Here is a 12,068-nt window from a genome sequence, read left to right as displayed (position 1 = left end):
GTGCGAGGTTCCCTGGCTCTGGGCGCAATGCAGTGCGAGGTTCCCTGGCTCTGGGCGTGATGCAGTGCGAGGTTCCCTGGCTCTGGGCGTGATGCAGTGCGAGGTTCCCTGGCTCTGGGCATGATGCAGTGCGAGGTTCCCTGGCTCTGGGCGCGATGCTGTGCGAGGTTCCATGGCTCTGGGCGCAATACAGTGCGAGGTTCCCTGGCTCTGGGCGCGAGGTTCCCTGGCTCTGGGCGCGATGCAGTGCGAGGTTCCCTGGCTCTGGGCGCGATGCAGTGCGAGGTTCCCTGGCTCTGGGCGCGATGCAGTGCGAGGTTCCCTGGCTCTGGGTGCGATGCAGTCCGAGGTTCTCTGGCTCAGGGCGCGATGCAGTGCGAGGTTCTCTGGCTCAGGGCGCGATGCAGTGCGAGGTTCCCTGGCTCTGGGCGTGATGCTGTGCGAGGTTCCCTGGCTCTGGGCGCGATGCTGTGCGAGGTTCCCTGGCTCTGGGCGCGATGCAGTGCGAGGTTCCCTGGCTCTGGGCACGATGCAGTGCGAGGTTCCTTGGCTCTGGGCACGATGCAGTGCGAGGTTCCCTGGCTCTGGGCACGATGCAGTGCGAGGTTCCCTGGCTCTGGGAACGATGCAGTGCGAGGTTCCCTGGCTCTGGGCGCGATGCAGTGCGAGGTTCCCTGGCTCTGGGCACGATGCAGTGCGAGGTTCCCTGGCTCTGGGCACGATGCAGTGCGAGGTTCCCTGGCTCTCGGTACGATGCAGTGCGAGGTTCCCTGGCTCTGGGCGCGATGCTATGCGAGGCTCCCCAGCTCTGGACGCGATGCTCTGTGATGCTCCTTGGCACTGGCGCGATGCTGTGCTAGGCTCCCTGGCTCTGGGCACAATGCTCTACAGGACAATCTGGCTTTGGGCAAAATGCTCTGCATGGGGTCTCTGGCTCTGGGTGCGATGCTCAGCGGAGGGCCTCTGGCTATGGTCAGGATGCTTTGCGTTCTCACCAGTCTGTGTGTCCTTCTGCATCACGTGACCTCACAGGTTCTGCTCCGACTCTGTTAGGGGGAACAAACAGATGAGACGCTGGACGAGACAATCACAATGCAAGGACACACAGAGCTGAACTCTACATGTACCCTGGGATGAGCAGCTTCATATACTCGCCTCATCATTTTTCTTACCCCAAAAGACCGTGTTCTAGCCCACTATTTATATATATATATATATATATATATATATATATATATATATATATATATATATATATATATATATATATATATACACACACACACTCATACACACACACTCAAACACACAATCCCTGTATGATGAGCTCACACACTGTCACTGCCCCATGGCCATGTCAGGTTCCTCACCAATCTGCTGTGGGCATGTGACTGTGTTGGACATGAGATGCAGCCAATAATAACGGTTGTGGAACAATGTCATGGTAGACCAGGTATTATCTACACATTAATACCGGGATTCTGCACTGAGCTCACAAGATGAGTAAAATAAATTGCAATTTATTTCCTTTTAAGACAAAACACACAATACTTCACAATATACACTCAATAAAACACTTACTGGGATGGGGAAACGAAATCAATTGTCCTTGGAATGAAATAAAGTCTCTGGGCACCCCTGCACGCATGCAAGTGGGTGCGCACAATGATCCGTGTAGCAGTTCCTGGCTATGGGGCGCAACTTGCCAGCCCTCAGCCAACAGGAAAAAGTTTGTTCAATCCTTACAGGGTTCGTTTGGAACCCTTAGCTCTAACGAATTCCTGAAGAGGGGGATGATCCTTAGTTACGATATTATTAACCCCTCACACTCTGGAACCGCAGACGCTGGAACTTGGTTAAATCGTTGTTACATCAGGTGAATCTAACTGGGACTGGGCCGCAGGCATCTTTATAGGGTTAAGGGTCTTATACCTAACATACACACCCAATCCCTTCCGTGGGAACACCTTTTCCCCCTATCCCAGACTTGCAGTAGTTCATAGCATGGGCAGAAGTGGCTTCCTGGTTTGCACAGAGCATGTGTCAACTTGACACCTAAGCTGCTTAGCATACTGGGTCCCACTTCTTACCTGGCGACAGTAAGTCTGGGATTTGGCTACCAAGTGTGACTGCCCCATACTGTGTACCAGGATTTGGTACTAAGGGATATCCTGGCCACTCTAACACCTTGGCTCTCTGAGGCTTTTCAAATCCGGCACTTCTCTAGACATTGCGGCATTCACTTCACAGGGGGCCCTTTGAAGTGCGGAGATGAAAGACCCTCAGGTCATTTACTCTTAACATATATGCATGATAATACATTCATTGCTGGGCTGACAGGAAAAGCTTCCTGCCGGTACCTTTTAAATCACAAGTAAAATACAGTTATATATATATATATATATATATATATATAAACTGTATTTTAGTTATGTATTAAAAGGTACCGGCAGGAAGAGATATATATCATACTTTACTGTGGAGGGTTTTTGTCACTTTTTTTACCCACCATAACCTTAATGATTGTGGTGAATACCTAGTCTAGTCTCACCCAGCTTAGCCAGCAACCAACCTCACACTGATGATACCCATCAAGGTTGAAACATGTCTGTGAGTGGGTTTACTGGCTTTGCATCTCATCCCAGCCTCTGTCTAAAAGCTGTGTTAAAACCAGTATGCATTGGCTAAAGGATTTGCTTGTGTAATACGGGCTTGAGACAAAAGGTGGCACTGAGTGCTCATTTGCATGTCGTTTCCCAGAATCCCTTGCTGCAGTGGAAACGCTGTGTGCTGGGCGATAATGGGGAAAGACAGGGTTGCAGACCTGTCTAAGACATGCAAATGGACATACAGTAATATTTACAGTTGATATATATATATATATATATATATATATATACATATATATATATATATATATATACACATATATATATACATATATTTTATACATATATACACACACACACACACACTTTCTGTATGTGTGGGGGACACCAAACAATATGTATGGGCTTAGTACATGTTTAGCTAGCTGCACTCCAAAAATTAGAGTGCTAGCTTGCTCCTTGTGTCTGAAATACAATTGGCCCAATTCGCATACATTACTAATACTGCAGCTATGGACTGAGCTTCAAAATGGGGACAATAAAGATGGTGGAGGGAAAAATATGATATTGGGGTGACAAAACACTTTAACCCCTTCCGTCCCAACAGGGATTGGGGTTAAAAGCGGTGGTGTAGGGGAAAACGGGATTATGGGGATAATAAATTTTAATCCCTTCACTCCCAACAGGGTTTAGGGTTAACCAGCCGGGTAGAATGCCTTTAATATTGGCCTGGTTAACCCCTCTCGCCACAAACAGGAGGGACTAAGAGGGAGAGGAGCCTTTTAAAAGGGGCAGCCATGTTGGATCAGATCTGTGTGGACCTAAGTGCTATCAGGATCGGCCGAGGTCTGCAGAGAGTGCACGTGGCATCAGGAGCAGAGAGCTACAGTTCCAGACCAGGACAAGAGATCAAGCGCCGCCGCGGGGGGGGGGGGGGGGGGGGGGGGGGCGGGGGGGTGGAGGGTTGGCACTCAATGGGCATAAAAGCACAGTGGTACCGAAGTACCCTTTTTGAAGTACAGGCCTGTAACAGGTTCAGTACACAACAAGCTTGCACAGTGTACCGGCAACATCACAAGCCAACATACCCAGGATTGGGAGGGTAACGTACCACTGACACGGACTCACACCCACACAGCATTATTGGGAATTATGTAGTAAACTGTATACTGTGTGTAGTGATCCTCATCTGAGGATCAAAAGGTACCAGAGTCAGTAAAATATAAGAAAACCAGTTGTGTCACCCATACTGTGTCAGTATTCTTCCTGCCATTTGACCATAGGCCACGTGTGGCTCAGTAAGTTATTAGCAGCGACCCAGGCCCCAGCCACAGTTGTAAGTCTACGAGCTAAAATGAGGAGAGAGAAGAGAGACACAAGATGGGAAAAGTTCAGAACAGTGCAGGAGAGGAGAGAGAGAATGAATGGGGACCGATGAGCCGTGAGAGTGCACAGCACCTGTGTGACTGTCTGACCCCTTGTTCTCTTTCCATGTCTCCTCCTTAGTCTCTCCCTCTGCACTCACTTCCCAGGTCACCATGCCGTGTGTTCCCGTCTCGGCACAGAGCTCACAGAACACAGGCTCGGCTTCCTGCTCTACTGTGCAGGACATCGGGGAAGAGAGAGGGTGAGGAAGAGAACAGAGGGAGGGGGGGGGGGGAGAAGTAGTGAGGGAGCAAGAAGGAGAGAAGGACAGAAAAATAAGAGAGAAGAGAGGCTGAAGAAAGGAAAGAAGGGAGAAGACAGACAGTTGAATACATGACTTCATATAAATACGTAGACACAGACCAGAGAAAAGCCCTATTGTATAAATGGGATACACTGTATGATGGAGACTCCGTCCTATACACTGAGACACAGACCAGAGAAAAGCCCTATTGTATAAATGGGATATACTGTATGATGGAGACTCCGTCCTATACACTGAGACACAGACCAGAGAAAAGCCCTATTGTATAAATGGGATACACTGTATGATGGAGACTCCGTCCTATACACTGAGACACAGACCAGAGAAAAGCCCTATTGTATAAATGGGATATGCAGATGTAGCAGGCGTTAATGTTCCCGTTGGCGCTTTGCAGCGGGATACACAGAGTGCACTATAGGGAGAAGACACCATTGTGTTTGATTTAGCCGTGTGCAAAAAAGGGGCAGGATAACGCACTATTGCATTCGCTGGCGTGCGACAGCACAGGCACTAATACCTGCTACATCTGTATGATGGAGGCTCCATCCTATACACTGAGATACAGACCAGAGAAAAGCCCTATTGTATAACTAGGATATTCTGTATGAGAGGCTCTGTCCTATACACTGAGATACAGATCAGAGAAAAGCCCTATTGTATAACTAGGATATACTGTATCAGAGGTTCCGTCCTATACACTGAGACACAGACCAGAGAAAAGCCCTATTGTATAAATGGGATATACTGTATGAGAGGCTCTGTCCTATACACTGAGATACAGATCAGAGAAAAGCCCTATTGTATAACTAGGATATACTGTATCAGAGGTTCCGTCCTATACACTGAGACACAGACCAGAGAAAAGCCCTATTGTATAAATGGGATATACTGTATGAGAGGCTCTGTCCTATACACTGAGATACAGATCAGAGAAAAGCCCTATTGTATAACTAGGATATACTGTATGAGAGGCTCTGTCGGCTTAATTTAGATGTATGTGACATGTATTATAAGGGGGAGGGGGGTTGAGACACAGTCATGTGACCTATGTCCCTTATCACTATGTACAGTCAGCTGCACCCCACCCAGCAGAGCGCAACTCCATGGCAACGATCAACCCAGCCCATCTGTCCAATGGGGACTGGAAGGAGGGTTGGGGGGGTTAATGGAACGATGCTTTATAGGTCTCTGGCAGACGAAGCGGTTAATAGAGTGACCCTCAAAAGTCTCCCCCTCGGTGACATCACAACGCGTTGTGATGAAGACGAGTAAATGTCATTAATAAATAGCGTGAGGTCACAGGTCCCAAGGATAGAGGACAAAACAACACAACTAGACACACAATAATACGCAGACACAGAACTATACAGACGCAGAAAACAACACACACACAGCCAACACTCCTATTCCAGTACGGACGTCACACTACTTGTCACTACACCACAGTCCAGCAAACTCTGCTATTCCAATCCTGACCCCCCACCAGGGGTTAGCCTGCTGCACCCACTGTATTACCCTTACACACGGCTGACACTGCACCTTCATTCTACCCTGCTGCACCCACTGCTACTCCAGTAATAACCCTCTCAATACACACACAGCTGTCACTGCACCTCTGTCAGCTTGATGATGATGTCCTGTGTAGTCTCCTTCCGAGAGCGCTACGGTCTCCCGTGTGTCAAGAGATATCCAGGCGGTCTCTCTGCCACACGGCCCCTCCCTGAACAAAGGCGCGACGCTCTGCAGAGCACTCTACCAGTCTGGGAGGGGTTAAGTGAGGTGCACAGGATGTCTCTTCAAAGACCACTGGTTAAAGGAGAGGGAGGGAGAGAGGGGGACAGAGAGGCAGGAGAGATGTGAAGGGTGGGATGGGGAGACAGAGAGAGAAAGACAGAGCAACAGATGAAATAGTGAGATATACAGTATGTAGGAGGGGAGGGAAAGGACAGCGAGAGAGGTCAGAAGAGGAGAGAGAGGGAAGAGGAGAGCATGGCAGAGGGGAGAAGAGAGCGAAAAAGGGGAGAAGAGGACAATGGAAGAGAGATAAAGAAACAGGTGTGGTGAGAGAGGGGGAGAAAGAAAGAGGAGAGAAGAGAGTGAAAGGCGAGAATATGAGAGAGGGAGAGAAGAGAGTGAATGGCGAGAATATGAGAGAGATAAAGAAACAAGTGGGGCGAGAGTGGGGCAGATGAGACAGGGAGAGTGGGGCCAGATGAGACAGGGAGAGTGGGGGCAGATGAGACAGGGAGAGTGGGGGCAGATGAGACAGTGAGAGTGGGGAAGATGAGACAGTGAGAGTGGGTAAGATGAGACAGTGAGAGTGGGTAAGATGAGACAGTGAGAGTGGGTAAGATGAGACAGTGAGAGTGGGTAAGATGAGACAGTGAGAGTGGGTAAGATGAGACAGTGAGAGTGGGGAAGATGAGACAGGGAGAGTGGGGAAGATGAGACAGTGAGAGTGGGTAAGATGAGACAGGGAGAGTGGGTAAGATGAGACAGGGAGAGTGGGTAAGATGAGACAGTGAGAGTGGGTAAGATGAGACAGTGAGAGTGGGGAAGATGAGACAGGGAGAGTGGGGAAGATGAGACAGTGAGAGTGGGGAAGATGAGACAGTGAGAGTGGGGAAGATGAGACAGTGAGAGTGGGTAAGATGAGACAGTGAGAGTGGGTAAGATGAGACAGTGAGAGTGGGGAAGATGAGACAGGGAGAGTGGGGAAGATGAGACAGTGAGAGTGGGGAAGATGAGACAGTGAGAGTGGGGAAGATGAGACAGTGAGAGTGGGTAAGATGAGACAGTGAGAGTGGGTAAGATGAGACAGTGAGAGTGGGTAAGATGAGACAGTGAGAGTGGGTAAGATGAGACAGTGAGAGTGGGTAAGATGAGACAGTGAGAGTGCGGAAGATGAGACAGTGAGAGTGGGTAAGATGAGACAGTGAGAGTGGGGAAGATGAGACAGTGAGAGTGGGGAAGATGAGACAGTGAGAGTGGGGAAGATGAGACAGTGAGAGTGGGGAATATGAGACAGTGAGAGTGGGGAAGATGAGACAGTGAGAGTGGGGAAGATGAGACAGTGAGAGTGGGGAAGATGAGACAGTGAGAGTGGGGAAGATGAGACAGTGAGAGTGGGTAAGATGAGGCAGTGAGAGTGGGGAAGATGAGACAGTGAGAGTGGGGAAGATGAGACAGTGAGAGTGGGGAAGATGAGACAGTGAGAGTGGGGAAGATGAGACAGTGAGAGTGGGGAAGATGAGACAGTGAGAGTGGGGAAGATGAGACAGTGAGAGTGCGGAAGATGAGACAGTGAGAGTGGGTAAGATGAGGCAGTGAGAGTGGGTAAGATGAGGCAGTGAGAGTGGGGAAGATGAGACAGTGAGAGTGGGGAAGATGAGACAGTGAGAGTGCGGAAGATGAGACAGTGAGAGTGGGGAAGATGAGACAGTGAGAGTGCGGAAGATGAGACAGTGAGAGTGGGGAAGATGAGGCAGTGAGAGTGGGTAAGATGAGGCAGTGAGAGTGGGTAAGATGAGGCAGTGAGAGTGGGGAAGATGAGACAGTGAGAGTGGGGAAGATGAGACAGTGAGAGTGCGGAAGATGAGACAGTGAGAGTGGGGAAGATGAGACAGTGAGAGTGGCCTGTGTGTGTATGGAGGAGTTTGTTCTTCCAGCAGCAGACAGGAATAGGGTGCAGTGAATTCCAGCTATGGGCGAGGACCTTCCTCCAGGACACAGAGCATCAGCTCCTCGGGTCAGCATCTTCCACCTCATCTCTCAGAGCTATACACGCAGAAATACAGCACGGTGTACACTGCCAGAGCTATATACACATACATGCAGCACTGCATACACTTCCATAGCATTATAGTCATAGACACAGCACTGTGTACACTGTCACCTTTATAAAAACAGAGGTAGACCACTGAGTACACTGCAAGAGCTATATACACATACATACGGCACAGTGTACACCGACATAGCTATGTACACACACATACAGCCCTGAGTATACTAACAGTGCTATATCGACATACATACATCACTGTGTACACTGCCATTGCTATTTACACATACTGCATTGCATAGACAACCAGCACTGTATCCACAGACTGAACTATATACACATATAACACTGTGTACACTTCCAGAGCTATATACACATACATACATACAGCACTGTGTAGACTGCCAGAGCTATATATACAGATACATAACTGTGTAATACACTGCAAGAGCTACATACACGTACATAAAGCACTGTATACAATGGCAGCGCTATATTTACATGCATACAGCACTGTGTTCACTGCCAGAGCTATATATACACACACACACACACACACACACACACACACACACACAAAACTGCATACATTTACATATATGAGCTACAAACACACATACATTCATATAAACACACACATGTACCTACACAGATTTTTATACATAATAAATATATATATATATATATATATATATATATATATATATATATATATATATATATTCACATCAACATAAATATATATATATTTGTGTATATAAACACATACAGCACACAGTTGTATACACACACACACCCACACACACACACACACACACACACACACACACCTATATATACGTACAGAATGACCAGGCCCAGCTCCCTGTTACGCAGTCACTAGATGCAGTCACAAATCCTCCTCCTCCCCTCCTACTGCCCTCTCCGTCCCCCACACACCCTGCGCTCCCCCTCCCCCCAATCACTGTGGTGCTCCCCCACACGCACACCCTGTCCTACCCCCGCCCCCAGGTTGGGGCAGGTTTTATTACCGTGGGATCCCGAGCTGCACAGACACAGTCAGCATCCTCTGCTGCTGCTCCTGCCTCCCGTCACCACGGCAACTGCTAATCCTCATCATCACCCGGGAGACGAGCGGTCCCCTCCCTGCTTGCAGAGCACCGCTTCACCTGCCCCTCCCTGTCTGCAGAGCTTCACAGAAGAACCAAACCTCTGCCTGCAGAGCATCGCTCCACCTGCTCCCCCCTGCCTGCAGAGCATCGAACCACCTGCTCCCCCCTACCTGCAGAGCTTTGCAGCAAAACCAAATATTCGTCTGCTTCTCCCTGCCTGCAGAGCATCGCACCGCCGAATTCTCCCAGCCTGCAGAGCATCACACAGCAGAATCGGATCCCTGCCTGCAGAGCATCGCCTGATTCTCCATGCCTGCAGAGCATCGCACCGCCGGATTCTCCCTGTCTGCAGAGCATCACAGCAGAACCGGATCCTTCCCTGCAGGGCATCACTCTGCCCGATTCTCCCTGCCTGCACAGCATTGTTTCATAAACCACTCCCTGTGTGCAGAGCATTGCTCCTGCCCTCTTGATCCTGTTAATGAATCATATAGTCAGACCCTAGAAATCACATATATGAGCAGCGTTTGCAGTCAGATGTTAGAGGGCGCGGAATACACTGCTTTTATACTTATACTTACTACAGTGTCACCGTTATTGTAAGGGAAAACTGCAGAGCGTTGCTCCATTAACCACGTCCCTCCCCAAACACCACTCCATTAACCACGTCCCTGCCAGAGCAACACTATTAACCACGTCCCTTCCATGGCACAGCGCCATTAACCACATCCCTACCAGGGCACAGCGCCATTAACCACGTCCCTTCCAGGGCACAGCGCCATTAACCACGTCCCTGCCAGGGCACAGCGCCATTAACCACGTCCCTTCCAGGGCACAGCGCCATTAACCACGTCCCTTCCAGGGCACAGCGCCATTAACCACGTCCCTTCCAGGGCACAGCGCCATTAACCACGTCCCTTCCAGGGCACAGCGCCATTAACCACGTCCCTGCCAGGGCACAGCGCCATTAACCACGTCCCTTCCAGGGCACAGCGCCATTAACCACGTCCCTGCCAGGGCACAGCGCCATTAACCACGTCCCTTCCAGGGCACAGCGCCATTAACCAGGTCCCTTCCAGGGCACAGCACCATTAACCACGTCCCTTCCAGGGCACAGCGCCATTAACCACGTCCCTGCCAGGGCACAGCACCATTAACCACGTCCCTTCCAGGGCACAGCACCATTAACCACGTCCCTTCCAGGGCACAGCGCCATTAACCACGTCCCTGCCAGGGCACAGCGCCATTAACCACGTCCCTTCCAGGGCACAGCGCCATTAACCACGTCCCTTCCAGGGCACAGCGCCATTAACCACGTCCCTTCCAGGGCACAGGGCCACTAACCACGTCCCTTTCAGGGCACAGGGCCACTAACCACGTCCCTTCCAGGGCACAGCGCCATTAACCACGTCCCTTCCAGGGCACAGGGCCATTAACCACGTCCCTTCCAGGGCACAGCGCCATTAACCACGTCCCTTCCAGGGCACAGCGCCATTAACCACGTCCCTTCCAGGGCACAGTGCCATTAACCACGTCCCTTCCAGGGCACAGCGCAATTAACCACGTCCCTTCCAGGGCACAGCGCCATTAACCACGTCCCTTCCATGGCAAAGGGCCATTAACCACGTCCCTTCCAGGGCACAGGGCCATTAACCACGTCCCTGCCAGGCCACAGCGCCATTAACCACGTCCCTTCCAGGCCACAGCGCCATTAACCACGTCCCTTCCATGGCACAGCGCCATTAACTACGTCCCTTCCAGGGCACAGCGCCATTAACTACGTCCCTTCCAGGGCACAGGGCCACTAACCACGTCCCTTCCAGGGCACAGCGCCATTAACCACGTCCCTTCCAGGGCACAGGGCCATTAACCACGTCCCTTCCAGGGCACAGCGCCATTAACCACGTCCCTTCCAGGGCACAGCGCCATTAACCACGTCCCTTCCAGGGCACAGGGCCATTAACCAAGTCCCTTCCAGGGCACAGGGCCATTAACCACGTCCCTTCCAGGGCACAGGGCCATTAACCACGTCCCTTCCAGGGCACAGGGCCATTAACCACGTCCCTGCCAGGGCACAGGGCCATTAACCACGTCCCTGCCAGGGCACAGGGCCATTAACCACGTCCCTGCCAGAGTCCAGAAGATGAAAGATAGAGATGGACAAAAACTGAAACAGTTTTCGGAGCGTTAAAAAAAAAAAAGAACAGGAAAGAATTTACAGAGTCAGCAAATACCACAGAGGGAGGGAGAGAGGAGGGGATGGGGGCAGGCGGGGAGAGTGAGATAGGGATGAGGGGATGAGGGGACGAAACATGAGAGTGAGAGTGCTGGGGAGAAGGGGGGAAGAGAGAGGTAGAGTCTAAAAAAAACAAAAAAGGTGAAACTATAGTGGGACCCATGTCCTATACACTGGGATACAGACCAGAGAAAAGCCCTATTGTATAAATGGTATATATACGATGGAGGCTCCGTCCTATAAACTGAGATGCAGACCAGAGAAAAGCCCTATCGTACTATAGGACATGCAGAGGAATGTGGAGATAGCTACAATCATATGTTGTGGTTACCTGTTAAGGGGGGATCCTCTCTCCATGCACCCACGGTTACATCTGGAGACGCCAATAAACTTCATTCACCCCCCCGCCGCCTCTCTCTCTCTCTCACACCTCATCACTTCTCATGGAGTGACCCCTGGCAAGGAGACTTAATCATTAACCGAGGGGGGGAAAGAGTGTAAAAAATACACAGGGAGAAAAAGTTGGAGGCAGGAGAAGAAAAGATGAGAAAGCTGAAAGTGAAAGAAGAGATACAGGAGGAGGAAAAGAAAGGGAAGAGACGGGGGAACTGAGAGGAAAGGAGACTTTAAAACCAGTTCC

At 50.3% G+C, this 12,068-nt stretch overlaps 1 protein-coding gene across 13 annotated transcripts in view; it reads right to left on the bottom strand.

Annotated features, from left to right (window-relative positions):
• Positions 1 to 11,856, bottom strand: part of DMTN (dematin actin binding protein) — a 57,789-nt gene extending 45,933 nt beyond the window's left edge. Inside the window, exons 1-3 of one of the 13 annotated variants that reach the window (XM_075601438.1) lie at positions 5,913 to 6,353; positions 3,860 to 3,958; positions 996 to 1,046 (exon numbers count right to left, since the gene is read on the bottom strand). The gene's annotated coding sequence lies outside the window, so the exon portion shown is untranslated. Of the gene's footprint in view, positions 1 to 995; positions 1,047 to 1,581; positions 1,782 to 3,859; positions 3,959 to 5,912; positions 6,365 to 8,924; positions 8,995 to 9,111; positions 9,251 to 11,759 lie in introns of those variants that run through there. The other 12 variants (XM_075601439.1, XM_075601448.1, XM_075601446.1 and 9 more) reach the window with 12 other exon arrangements.
• Positions 11,857 to 12,068: the final 212 nt, after the last annotated feature.

This window comes from Ascaphus truei, chromosome 5, assembly GCF_040206685.1.
Source record: "Ascaphus truei isolate aAscTru1 chromosome 5, aAscTru1.hap1, whole genome shotgun sequence".
Taxonomy (NCBI): domain Eukaryota; kingdom Metazoa; phylum Chordata; class Amphibia; order Anura; family Ascaphidae; genus Ascaphus; species Ascaphus truei.
Note: the sequence above shows the minus strand (reverse complement) of the source record. Positions and strands in the feature narration are given on the sequence as shown.